The 13,265-nt window shown below is 47.8% G+C and overlaps 1 protein-coding gene and 1 long non-coding RNA gene across 4 annotated transcripts in view; one reads left to right on the top strand and one right to left on the bottom strand.

The window, feature by feature from the left end:
* Positions 1 to 1,144: 1,144 nt before the first annotated feature.
* LOC132654650 (uncharacterized) lies at positions 1,145 to 12,378 on the bottom strand. The gene is made up of 4 exons (XR_009592310.1): positions 12,169 to 12,378; positions 5,036 to 5,134; positions 4,831 to 4,885; positions 1,145 to 4,335 (listed from the first exon to the last, which is right to left on the bottom strand). It is a non-coding gene; the product is annotated as an uncharacterized LOC132654650 (long non-coding RNA).
* A 136-nt stretch (positions 12,379 to 12,514) lies between these two features.
* LOC110565770 (microtubule-associated protein 4) overlaps positions 12,515 to 13,265 on the top strand; it is a 136,331-nt gene continuing 135,580 nt past the window's right edge. Inside the window, exon 1 of one of the 3 annotated variants that reach the window (XM_021663531.2) lies at positions 12,515 to 12,647. The gene's annotated coding sequence lies outside the window, so the exon portion shown is untranslated. Of the gene's footprint in view, positions 12,714 to 13,265 lie in introns of all 3 variants that reach the window. The other 2 variants (XM_060385219.1, XM_021663540.2) reach the window with 2 other exon arrangements.

The following is a 13,265-nucleotide window of genomic DNA, read 5'->3' as shown; positions in this document are numbered from 1 at the left end:
GAGGGGTGTGTGTATGTGTGCGTGTGCACGTGCTGGGTTTCAGACCCTGGACAAACGGCTGAGGTGCATCTTTAACATGCCAAAGTGGACCTGGCTTCCAGGTTCTCCTAGCACCCTCAGTCCTACCTGTCACAGGGCATGTCTGGCATACCCTGCTGGTGTACCCTGCCCTCTACCCTGAGCTTGCCAGCCAGGAGCTGGGCTAATCCAGACATCTGGCTCCCTCCCTCTCTCTGTATTTTCTCTCTTCCTGCCTGCACATGCTCTTTCTCTTTTTCTCTTCCTCCTCCTCTCTGTCTCCCTCCCCATGGTGACTTCCCTGGCCTCTTGTCTTGGGAGCAGTGAACTCACTGGAGAGCTGCACCGAGTCAACCTGCCTTTATGCTTTAATTTGACTTGAATTGGCTCATTTTGTCATCAGAGAAAACCTATTACCTGAGAGAGGGAGAGAGAACTGAGGACAACTTCGGGAAGCCTGTTTTTTCCCTTTGTCACGGGTATAGAAAACCTTGTGCTCTGAGATTAAACTTCAGTCCTCATGCTTGCTTTTTCCCCACTGAGCTATCACTGAAGTGGAGGTGGAGCGGGAGCCTTGTTACATTTTTGCCATGAAACTTCCAAGCTGTTGGTTCTTCCAGATGGCTGTAGTAGCTGATAGTTTTATATTTACACTCTCCATGCCCTTAATGTTGCTATTTCATTTACAGAGTGTCTGAGGTTCCTGTAACATCACACCACCATCTGTTAGGCACTCTGCACTGTGGGTGTTTTAACCAGTCTGAGGCAGCCTACTGAGGGGCTGGTGCATAAAACAAGAAATTGCTTTCTTCATCTTGATGCATTGCCAGCATCAAGACTTCTAGACTCTTACATGACACCACATTTATTTACGGTGCTATAAAGATTTTTTTTTCTCAATTTAATTTTTTAATAATTACAATTTATTCACTTTGTATCCCATCTGTAGCCCCCTCCCTCGTCCAGTCCCAATCCCACCCTCCCTCCCTATTCTCCAGTCCCGATCCCACCCTCCTCCCTCCCTATTCTCCCTATATGCGACACTCTCCCCCCCCCCCCCCCCCCCCCCCCCGTGCACTGATAGAAGAGGTCCTCCTCCCCTTCCCTCTGACCCTAGCCTATCAGGTCTCATCAGGACTGGCTGCATTGTCTTCCTCTGTGAAGAATGTTCTTTTTTTTTTTCGAAACAGGGTTTCTCTGTGTAGCCCTGGCTGTCCTGGAATGTGCTCTGTAGACCAGGCTGGCCTCAGAGATCTGCCTGCCTCTGCCTCCTGAGTGCAGAGATTAAAGGCATGTGCCACCATGCCCGGCTGTGAACAAAATGTTTTTAAATAACCCATTTACAAGCAGGTGTCAAACCCTCAAACTGGCCACTTGAAGATTTACTTGTTTTTATTCTGTATGTATGAGGGTCTGCCTAGATGTATGTGTAGGCGCCATGGACATGCCTGGTGCTGAGAAAGGCTGGGAGAGGCTGTTGGATTCCCTGGAACTGGAGTTATAGGTGGTTGTGAGCTGCCGTCTGTATGTTGGGAACCTGGCTCCTCCACAGAAGCAGCGGTGCTCTTAACCACTGAACTGTCTCCAGCGAGAACCTGACCACTAGATGCTCAGCCCGTGTTTCTAATGGGATGCTGAATTCTTATAATTCACAATCTGCCGGAGGTCAAAAGATAGACACACTGATCCCTCATCATGGCTGTGGCTAAGAGCTGCAGATTGTGGGGGTTCTGGTTCCTGCACTCTGGAGCAAAAGCTTCATCTTCCGGAGGCTGCATTTCAGGTGTTACTTAGGAACTGGTTGAGAGTTCTGCAAACCCACACTAGGGAGATAGAGGCAGAAGAATCAGAAGTTCAAGGTCATCCTTGGCTGCCTACTATTCAAGGACAACACGAGCTACATAAAACCATGTCTCAAAAACAAAACAAGGACAGCTGAGGTGGCTTAGTGGGTAGAAATGACCTGGGTTGGATGCCCAGAAGCCATATGAAGGTAGAAGGAGAGAACTGAGTCTACAAAGTTGCCCTCTGACTGCCCCCATACAAACTGCAGTCAATTCACTCCCCCACATGTCTTATATATATAAACAGCAACAGTAATAAAATTAAAAACAATGTGAAAGAAAGGCTGGGAGAGAATGCCAGTTGATAAAGTGTTTACTCTGCAAGATGAAGTCATGTTAAAAAAAAATAAAAAGCCAGGTATGGGGGCTGGAACAATGGCTGGGAAGATGGCTCATTGGTTAACAGTGTTTGCTGGGCAAGCATGGAGACCTTCCTTAGATTCCCCAGCAACCTAGCAAAAATCATGGGCCTGTGCAGCAGGGAGAGTCAAGCAGACTTCAGGAGGCTGCTAAGAAGCCCATTGGAAACAGTAAGTTTTGGGTTCAGGGTTCAGTGAGAGGGCCATGCCTCAAAGAACCAAGGCAAGATAGAGAGGACTAGAAGAAGGTAACCAGATGTCCTCCTCCGGCCTTCACATGAGGTGTGTGCATCTACCCACACACACACCACACACACATAACACGTATATACTGAAAGAATGTTAAAACACAAAAAGTCAGGCAGGTGACACATATTTGCAAGTCAGCTCCGGGGAGACTGAGGCAAAGCCCCCAGCTATGGTGAGGCAGCCAAATGGATGAATTGTGATGGTAGACTCCTGGTGTTGACCTCTGCTCTTTATGTGTGTGTGCATACTTGTGTATGAACACCCCACATACAGGGACATTGCACACACATACACACAGAACAAAACACCCTTCACAAGAAAACCCTGAAAGAACGCACTGTCACTGTCATAGAAGATACACATATGCACACGGGAAAAGTTTAAGAAATGTTCCCACAGCAGCTGAACCTAAAAAGACATGGCCGGGGCTGGAGAGATGACTCAGTGTTTAAGAGTACTTGCTGAGCTGGGTGCGGTGGCGCATACCTGTAATCCCAGCACTTGGGAGGCAGAGGTCTGTGAGTTCGAGGCTAGCCTAGTCTAGAAATCAAGTCAAGGACAGTCAAGGCTGCACAGAGAAATCCTGTCTCAAAAAAAAAAAAAAATTAAAGAAAGAAATATACCTTAAAACACTTAGGGGTAAAAAGCCTGAAATATGCGAACTGACCTTAAAATGAAGAGACTCTGTATAGATTGTGCATGTGCAGGCAGCAGATGATTGAGCAAATGGGAACAATATTTAAAACAGCTGAAGAATATGAGAGTCTCATTTTTTAAATAAATTTTTTTAATGTACGTTGGTGTTTTGACACCATGAATGTCTGTGTGGGAACGTTGGAGTCCCTGAAACCAAAGTTACAGACAGTTGTGGGCTGCCATGTGGGTGCTGGGAATTGAACCCAGGTCCTCTGGGAGAGCAGCCAGTGCTCTTTAATGGCTGAGCCATCTCTCCAGCCCCCTAGGGGAGTCTTATATGCGATTTTTATTCTTGTGGCTTTTCAAATAAGTTTGAAATAATTTCCAAATAAAAAGGTTTAGAAAGGCTCCCCTGCTAAGTTCCCTGAATTCTAATTGAGTCAGCAGGGACTGTGCCCACAAGAATCCCATGAATATGTGTAGCTTTCCTAAATATAAGTTAGTCTGCCCAAGCTGCCAAAAAAGTGCCAAGGCAAGCATCTTTGAAAAGATTCCCTTATTTTCATCTCTTCTTAGATCTTCTCTATAGAGTTGGCAGCTCTCCTCAGAGGCTTACTGAATTGGCCAGAGTTGCCTTTTGGCTTCCATGTGCCTCCTCACACACGGTTTGAACAAAGGGCCTCAGGCTTGGGTGCTGCCTGCATCTACCCTGCAGATGCACTTGGTGGAGCATCACGCGGGGCAAAGGAGCAGTCACAGCAGGGACGACAAACCGGCCAGCCAACAGCCACCAGACCACAGACGTGTGCAGCTATATAGAGTTCTCATTTTCATTTTTTCAGGCAGGAGCTCCCTGTGTAGCCCTGGCTGGCCTGGAACTTACTATATAAACCAGGCTGGCCTCGGAGTCACAAAAATCTGCCTGACTCTGCCTCCTGAGTCTGAAACCAATTATACTCACTTTTCTTTTTAACAAACACTCCTCAGTCAGACAGGGTAATATACACCTGTAGTCCCAGTACTTTGAGGGTGAAGGCAGAGAATGCAGGGTTTCTCTCTTTCTCTCTCCTCTCTCTCTCTCTCTCTCACATACACACTCATGGTATATGCAGGTTCACATGCCTGATGAATGTCTTGGTCCTCTTCTCTCAACAGTCTTGGGCTTCATCAGAGGCTAGAGGGCAGCCATGATGGCACAAAAAGAGATGACAGCCACTTCGCAGAGGGAGCTGAGGGAGAAGCAGGATTCATTTCTTTAGTGACTGCAGATGTTGAACAAGAAAGAGGTTAGCTGGAGCTCAGAGAGAGACATGGTAACAACCAGGATGAGAATTATTATCCTATATCTGTATCAAGGATACTGATTGAAGAGGGGCTGGATTTTGGCTTCTGAGGGTTTGACAGTTGGAGTAAGGATTGAAAAGAAACCAGGATATTTTTATTGGAGTTAAGAATGAAATAAGAGCCCAGTGTAGTGGCACAAGTCTGTGATCCCAGCACTCAGGGAGGCAGAGACAGGAGGATCACTAGCCTGGCCTACAGATTGAGTCCGGGACAGCCAAGGCTACCCAGAGAAACCCTGTCTCGAAAAAGAAAAAATAAATAAATAAAAAGAAAAAATTTTTAAAAATAAAAAAGAAAGAAAGAAGCACAGAAAGAAACACAGCAGATGCCTGAAGCAAGCCAGGTGTCTGCTGGGCATGCCAAAGACCCGAGGACATTACCTGAGCAGTCTTGTCGTCACAGCTCAGTGGTTATGACCTGCAGCCAAGATAGATACTGGAAGGAAAAAATAAAGAGCAATAAAACAAAACAATAAAAAACTAGCCAGGTGTGGTGCCTGTCTTCGTTTGGGTTTTATTGCTGTGAAGAGACACCATGGCCATGACAACTCTTCTAAAGGAAAACATTTAATTGGGGCTCGCTTACAATTTCAGAGGTTTAGTCCATTATCATCTTGGTGGGAAGCATGGTGTTATGCAGGCAGACGTGGTGCTGGAGAAAGAGCTGAGAGTTCTCCATCTTGATCTGTAGGCAGCAAAAAAAGACTGTGCCACAGGAGGCATAGCTCGAGCTTGTGAGACCTCAAAGCCCGCCCCATGGTGACACACTTCCTCCAACAAGGCCACACCTCCTAGTAGTGTCATTCCCTATGGCCAAGCATTCAAACACATGAGTCTATGGGGGCCATTCCTTTCAGATCACCACAGTGGCACATGTCTGTAATCCCAGCACCGGAGCACTTTAGGGGTCTGAAGTGGAGGATCCTGAGTTGGGGCCATCTAGGTTCTGGGGAGGGAGGAAGATCAAGCATTCATGGTCGGCTGGACTTGGTGGTGCATTCCTTTAATCCCAAAGGATCTCTGAGTTTGAAGCTGGCCTGTTTTACACACTGAGAGTTTGTCTCAAAAACAAACTAACAAACAATCTCATTCTAGCTTGGTGGCAATCTGAAGGCTAGCTTGGACTAGAAGACCAAGTCTAAAAAGCAGAGCTGGAGATGTAGCTCAGTCTGCAGAGTGCTTGCCTAGCATCCATAAAACTCTAGTTCAATCCCGGTAGTCCACACAGGGTTGCGTGCCTGTAGCCCCAGCAAACCATAGGAAAGTTACCCTTGGCTACACACACAGTTCCAGGCCAGCCTAGGATACAGGAGACTCTGTCTCAAAAAAAAAAAAAAAAAAAAAAAAAAAGGAATGTTTGGTGGCATACACCTTTAATCCCTGTACTAGGAGGCAGAGGCAGGTGGAACTCTGTAAGTTCAAGACCAGCCTGATCTACAGAGGGTGTTTCATAAAAACCAGGACTATATGGAAAAACCCCTGTCTCAAAACAAAACCCAAAACCAAAACCAAAAACTGAAACAAAAAAAACAAAACAAACACCCAACAAACCTAATTGATTAATTAATTTAAAAAGTAATTTGCACCTGGAGACTAAGAGCCTGACTTGTTTTTGGAAAGGCTCTGAGTAGTTCCTGGCTCCCACATCAGGTGGTTCACAACCTTCTGTAACTCCAGGGAATCTGATGCCCTGTTTGGTTTCCTTGGATACATCACACATCCACACACACATAAGTAAAAATAATAAAGATTCTAAAATCATTCAATCTTAGAATGCCATCCCGGGAGGATTCTTTGAGGCTCTATGAGGAGGAACCACACAGCATGTTCAGGAGCAATGGTGGAGGCAACGCACCATCATTTTTTAGAAGCAGAAACAACCTTCTCTGTCCTCTGACCACCCCAGTAGAAGATAAATGAAAGACAGAGCCAGAACCTAACCTCTCAGTATCTACTGAGAGGATGCAGGCTCCTAACGTCAAGGGGACAAGAGAGCCCATCTGGCCTAGAAGGAAGTCTGGTGTGGTGATCCATGAGGCTACAGAAAGCAAGAAGTCCTCCTCTGTTCTACTTCCCCTGATAGTTATGAGAAGCCCGAGGTCCAGGGATGAGAAACAGCTGAAGAAGGCTACACAGTCTTCTCTGGTCATGTCAGTCTGTAATGGAGTTTCTTATCTTATGGTCCAGGGCTCTTACTCCATGTACATCAGCTGGGATTGCAGTTGCTGCAATTGGTAGTTTGCAACAATAGAAGTTGGGCTGGCGCTAGTCACATAGAAGAGAGGATCTGTTGACCTAATGGACTAAAAAACAACAACAAGCAAACAGACAAAACAAAAAACAAAAAACAAAAAAAAAAACCAAAAACACGTGTATATTTTTTGTGCACTGGTGTTTTGCCTGTTGGGTTAGGTTTTAATTATGTGCCTGGCATTTTTTTTTTTTTTTTTTTAACTACCTTTATGCTGAGCTGTGGTGGCACATGCCTATAATCCCAGCACTTTTGAAGCAGAGGCAGGTGGAATCTCTGAGTCTGAGGCCAGCCTAGTCTACAGAGTGAGTTCCAGGACAGCCAGGGCCACACAGAGAAACCTTGTCTTGAAAAACAAAAACAACAACAACAAAAAGAACAAAATGAAACAGAAAACTGACAAAAAATAAAAAACAACAGCAAAATCCGCTACATTTATTCAGTGTGTGTATGTGTGTGATACAGCATGAGCTCAGAGTCAGAGATCAGCCTGTGAAAGTAAGTTTTTTCCTTTCACTCTGTGTGTGGGTCCTGGAGATTGAACTCAGGTCCTGAGGCTCCACAGCTTTCACTTTATCCATAAGCTATTAGAGATTTTGTTTTTCCTGAGACAGGGTTCCTCTGTGTAGCCTTGGCTGTCCTGGACTCTCTTTGTAGACTAGGCTGGCCTTGAATTCTCAGAGATCCGCCTGCCTCTGACTCCCTGTCTGCTGGGATTACAGGTGTGCACCACCAAACTCACACAGGTTCACTGATCACACAAGAGGAGGTCAAAGAAGGTGCCAGATAGAGGGAGACAGAAAATTGAGGGTTAGAGGCGGGTGCATGTGTACAGAGAGAAAGGGAACTGAAATGATGTCTGGATTATACAGTGAAGAGCCTCTGGGGGAGAGAAAGCCCAAACCCAGGGCTGGAAAGTTCAGGGTAGAGGGCAGGGTATGTTAACCATGCCCTATAACAGGTAGGGTCTGAGGGATGCTAGGAGAACCTGGAGGCCAAGTCCCTTTCGGTTAAATAAGCACCTCAGCTGCTTGAACTAGGCTGAATCCCAACATGCACCTCCATGTCCTACGTAATCTTGTTTGAGAAGAGGTCTCACCTGGACACTGTCTTCCTTTCTCAGACTGCCAAGACCCTAGATCTTGGACATGTAGAACAAAACTAGGCTTTGTTATAATTTTTTTTTTTTTTTTGAGACAGGGTTCCTCTGTGTAGCCACTGGCTGTTCTATAGACCAGACTGGTCTCAAGGTCACAAAGAGCCATCTGTCTCAGCCTCCTGAGTGTTAGGATTAAAGGCACAGGCCACCACCACTTGTCGTGAATTCTAAAAGGCTAGAATATTAGATCCTCATAAATATAGGATCCTTTCCAGCTGTGAGATGAGGGGCTCTGCTGTGTTTTGCATTCTGGAATGCTGGAATCTACAGGGATAATTCCTACTGGAGGTGGGGAAACGAACTTTGAGATATAATATATCATGGCAGATGCATATTTGTTCAACTAATAAGCGGTGAGTGCTGAACACTCACACAGGGCCACATGGGCAAGCAAGAGGGTATTTACCAAAAGGAAGGGCTGGGACAGAAGCTGTGAAGCTTGGACTGTAGCATGGGCAAGAGGAAGGCTCAGAAGAAGCTGCGACAGTATTCTTGAGAGAAAAGGGACCTGGTCCAGAATTGTATCAGTATCTTCAAAGTTGTTTGTTTTTTCTTTCTTTTTTCCCTCATATTTTAAGATAGGATCCCATGTAGCCAAGGCTGGCCCGAAACTCATAATCCCGCTTCAGTTTCCTGAGTGTTAGGATTACAAGTATGTATTACTAAAGCTGGCTGTTGCTACAATTTCTGGGGCAGGTACATCTGACAGGCCTGAGAGGAGGAAGCTATAAAGGACTGTTGCACCATGTATTTAAATGCCAATTTCTATACCCAGCTATCTGGTCACAGTCTGAGCTTTGGGATTGTCACTATTATGAAGCTTCTTCTGTTGTAAGCATTGTTCTCCATCATCTGATTGGTGAAATAAAGAGCTGACCAGCCAATAGCTGGGCAGGAGAGGACCAGTAAGAGGTCCCAGGTGGGGACCACAATGAGGGAGAGGGACAGGGACAAGGTGAAAGGGAGGGGGAGAGGAAAAGGAGGAGAGGGAGCAGGAGAGAGGCAGCCATCAGGAGCAGTCAGGGTGAGACTAAGATGGCGAGTAATGGGTCACTTGGCTGGAAACTAGGCCAGGCCACTTTTGTCGGGTTAGAATAGCTGAGTGTCTGCCCAGATATAGTGCCTGAAGCTTTTAATACATATTTAATACATGTGTCAGAGAAAAGACGGGCATAGAAAAAAACTTGCATTTTACAAATGACAGCCAGGCAGTGGTGGTGCATACCTTAATTCCAGCGCTTGGGGAGGCAGAGAAAGGTAGTCTCTGAGTTCAAGACCAGCCTCGTCTACATAGTGAGTTCCAGGACAGCCAAGGCGACACAGAGAAACCTTGTCTTGGAGAGCAACAACAAAAAAACCAGGATGACATCTAGGGTCTCCAGAGATGGCCTGGCGGTTAAGAAAGAACTTGTTCTGTTTCAGAAGAACCCAGATTCCATTTTTAGGAACCCCAATAGGGGCTCACAATTGTTTTTAACTCCATTTCCAGGGGATCCAATGGCCTTCTCTGGCCTTCCTAACGCACGTGATGCACAGATATACATTCAGGTAAAATACCCGTACACATTAAAAATAATAGTGATTTCTGGGCTGGGCATGGTGGCATACACCTTTAATTCCAGTAACAGGATGCAGAGGCAGGTTTATCTCTGTGAGTAGGACAGCAGCCTGGTCTCAATTCAAAGATGTAGTCCAGGCCTACATGGTAAGATCCTATCTCACACAAAAAAGAAAACTTTACTGAGCTCCAGCTAGGGTACACATCTATTTTGAAGGGGCTCAAAACAACTGTTGTCATGGAGTTTAGGACAGCCCACTCTAGGCTCCAGAAAGAATCAAAGTAACATTTTTACACTTCTATTTTTCAGGACAATAAATTCAGCATGAGACAGAATCCAGGGCTTGATGTGCAAGAATGTTGCCAACTGCACCGGAATTTCTGTTTTTGTTTTTGGACAGGGTCATGATAAGCAGTGTAGACTGGAATCAGACTTGTCATAGAGGCCTAAGATGATCTGCAACCCTCAGTAGTGTCTGTCTTTACTTCCAGAGTGCTGGGGTTACAAGTGTGTACCACTTGACTCAGTTAGGAAATCTATCTAACTTATCTCCTGAAAGTGCTCACTCACCCACCGTGTGGCTTATCTCCACAGGAGAGTGCACTATGCATATCTGTTAGGAAAATGGCTTATGTTCTCCTTATATACTCCTTGGAGTTGAGTTTATGTGGGTGTGCTCATGTGTGTATGAGAGAGAGAGAGAGAGAAAGAGAGAGAGAGAGAGAGGGGAGGGGAGAGGAGAGGATAGATAGGTATCTAGGTTTTGGCTCAAGATTTTTGGTTCATTAAACAGGTATGCAATCTACAACAGATATTTTAGTTTTCTGGGTTGTATTAATGGTCTTTTATATTGTTATCTACGTATACTTCTGTATCTTTCCCACAAATCCTTCATTTTTTTGGTTTATTTGATACACAGTCTCATGCATCCTAGGCTGCCCCTGAACTTCTGATCTTCCACCTCCCACTTCCCAAATGCTGGAAATCCAAAGATGGACTACTGGCTTATTACTATTATTGTCTTGTTTTTGCGACAAGGTTTTTCTGTGTAGTCCTGGCTAAGCTGGAATCCACTTTGCAGACCACTTGTTTCTGCCTCCTGAGTGTTGGAATTAAAGGCATGCACCACCACCACCACCCAGCTTGTTATTATTATTATTTTGATTTATTTATTATGTATACAATGTTCTGACTGCATGTACACCAGAAGAGGACACTAGATCTCATTATAGATGGTTGTGAGCCACCATGTGTTTGCTGGGAATTGAACTCAGGACCTCTGGAAGAGCAGCCAGTGCTCTTAACCTCTGAGCCATCTTTCCAGCCCCTTGTTACTATTTTTTAACCACAGTCTCAGCTAGGTTAATCATGGCACTCGTGAGCCAGAGGCAGGTGGATCTCTGTGAGTTCAAGGCCAGCCTGGTTTACAAAGAGGTCTAGGTTAAGGCTGTTACACAAAGAAACCCTGTGTTGAAGAAACAAAAACAAAACAAAACAAGAAATAGTCTCATTATATAGCTCAGGCTGGTCTTGATGTTAGGTGACCCAGCTGACCTCAAACTTGATATCCAACTGCCTTAGCACACAATTTCAGGGCATCCTTTTACTCTCTTAAAAAATTTCAAATTAATTTTCTTATTTTTTGAGACAGAATTTCACCATATATCTGGCTGGCATGAGCTCACAGAGATCTGCCTGCCTCTGTGACCACCTCCTCCTCACCCCCGTTTCTCTGACTGTCTTGGACTCCCTTTGTAGACCATGCTGGTCTCAAACTCACAGAGATCTGCCTGTCTCTTGATTTCATAGGGGATATGGTATTTTACCGCTGGCATCCTATTAATAACTCCATTGAGGGTGACTATTATCTAATTTTCATAAATGAGAAAATTGAGGCTTACCTTTCCCAAGGCTACAAAGCACAGCTGTACTTCCTAACCAAGTCTTCCTGAGTTTACGATCCTAGCACCTGGCTACCTAAGTTAAAGCCCCACTAGCCAAATACTAGCTTGCAGACATTACGTTGTTACTAAACTTGTGTCTTCTTCCTTCATAAAAAGGGTTAAATAAGGAGGGCTGGAGAGAGAGGGCTGAACTGCCAAAGGCGAGACTCACAAACCAAAACTACAAATGGGACTGAGGATAAAACCATGAAGGACTGCTGTGATGATTAAGAGTTACAGACGTGGAACACGGAGCAAGCACTCATCCACAGGCGATAGAATGTGAATCAAACATAGTGACACCCTGTCCCAACGAACAAACAAACCAACAAACAAAGGAAGGATGAGGAGGAGGAGAACGAGGAGGAGGAGGGGTGGTGGAGGAGGAAATTTTAGCCGGGTGTGGCGGCTCAAGTCTGTAATCTCAGCACTCGGGAGGCTGAGGCAGAAGCACTGCCGTCACGAAGGGGAAGGTGGGTGATACAGAGTGAATTTCAGACCAGTCTGCGCGATGCTGTAAAACTGTCTCAAAAAAAGAAAAACAAAACAACCCAAAACCGAACAAAGGTGATTTTTAAGTTTTCAAGTAAGTATGTTGAAAAAAAAACAAAACCTAAACATGAAATTATTTTAATTTACTAAATACACAGCTAACAGTGTCCCTCCTCCACTTGGTCCAGCCACGTTTCAAGGCCCGCTCCGGGCGGCTGCCCCGGGATGCACCCTCCGCTCTCCGGGTTCTGTGCGGCTAGCCGCGAGCCCCAGGCCCCGCCCCGCGCCCCGCCCAGGTTACGTCATAGAGCCCACCAGTCAGGGCGGCGGGGTCCGCTTGGGCCCACCCGCGCCTAGGCCGCATCCTCTCTGCGGGGAAAGGAAGCAGCGGCCATCTCAGCAGCCGTGGAGGCGGCCTGAGGCTCGCCATTCGCTGAGGCATCCGCGGGCGGGAGGCCGCAGCCTAGACCCCCTCAACTCGCGCCTCGCCAACGGTCCGTCGCTCGTGCGGCTTCCACGGAGAGGTCGAGGGGCAGGGGCCGACACGGATTGGTTCGCGGCGCCTCGGCCCGCCCCTTGGCGGCGCCCATTGGTCGAGGTGGCGCCCGCGGGCGGCGGGGACGCTCCGCCTTCGTGTCGGCCTTCAAGAGGGCGACGAGGAAGCGGCCACCTCCCTGCGCCCCGCCCCTCCGGCTTGCGCTGAGGCTTCTGCGGCTCCTCCCGGCTGCTCCCGGCTCCTCTCTGCCCTCTCCCGGCTTTCTGCGGCTCCGGCCTGGGCTCGGCGGCGGCGGCGGGTGAGTGCCGCAGAGATCGGGATCCGAGGTTCGGCCTCCTCGCTGCGTCCTGAGACGCTGCCCCAGGTTGTGGCGGCGGCCGCCGGGACCCCCCAGGTCCCGCCCGGGGCGGGGAAGGGCGGTGGCCGTCCGCCTGCAGGACGCCCGGGTCGCTGCGGGAGGGGGCCCGGCGGGGGGCCTGCGGGCGTGACCTTCGGAGTCCCCCGGGCGCCCGCTTGGGGGGCGAGGCGGGCCGAGGGATCGGGTCTCGCTGCGTTCTGAGGCTGTGGAGCGGAGCAGCTTGCCTCGGGCTGGACATGTGCTGAGTCCCTGCGCCGAGGGTCGGCTGCAGCCCGGGGCCTTGGGTGGGGTTCGGGATGCAGAAGGACGCCCGGGGTCGTTTCTCCAGGCTTCAGGAGGGGCGTCAGTGGACGTGGGGACTGAGGCGAGCCTGCGCGTGCCCTGTCTGGGGGTTTTGGGTGGGACTGAGGTGTGGTCTGGACAATCCAACTCGAGCCCTTGTGTGCGTGGGGCGCCTGCACAGTTTGGGGACTGACGTGCGTCTTGTGTCGTCTGGCTTTGGGAAGGCAAAGGGGTCACGGTAAGGGTGCGGAGCCAGGAAACTTAGGGACCCGGACT

Source organism: Meriones unguiculatus, chromosome 6 (assembly GCF_030254825.1).
Source record: "Meriones unguiculatus strain TT.TT164.6M chromosome 6, Bangor_MerUng_6.1, whole genome shotgun sequence".
In the NCBI taxonomy this organism is placed as follows: Eukaryota; Metazoa; Chordata; class Mammalia; order Rodentia; family Muridae; genus Meriones; species Meriones unguiculatus.
This window is presented reverse-complemented; position numbering and strand designations above follow the sequence as displayed.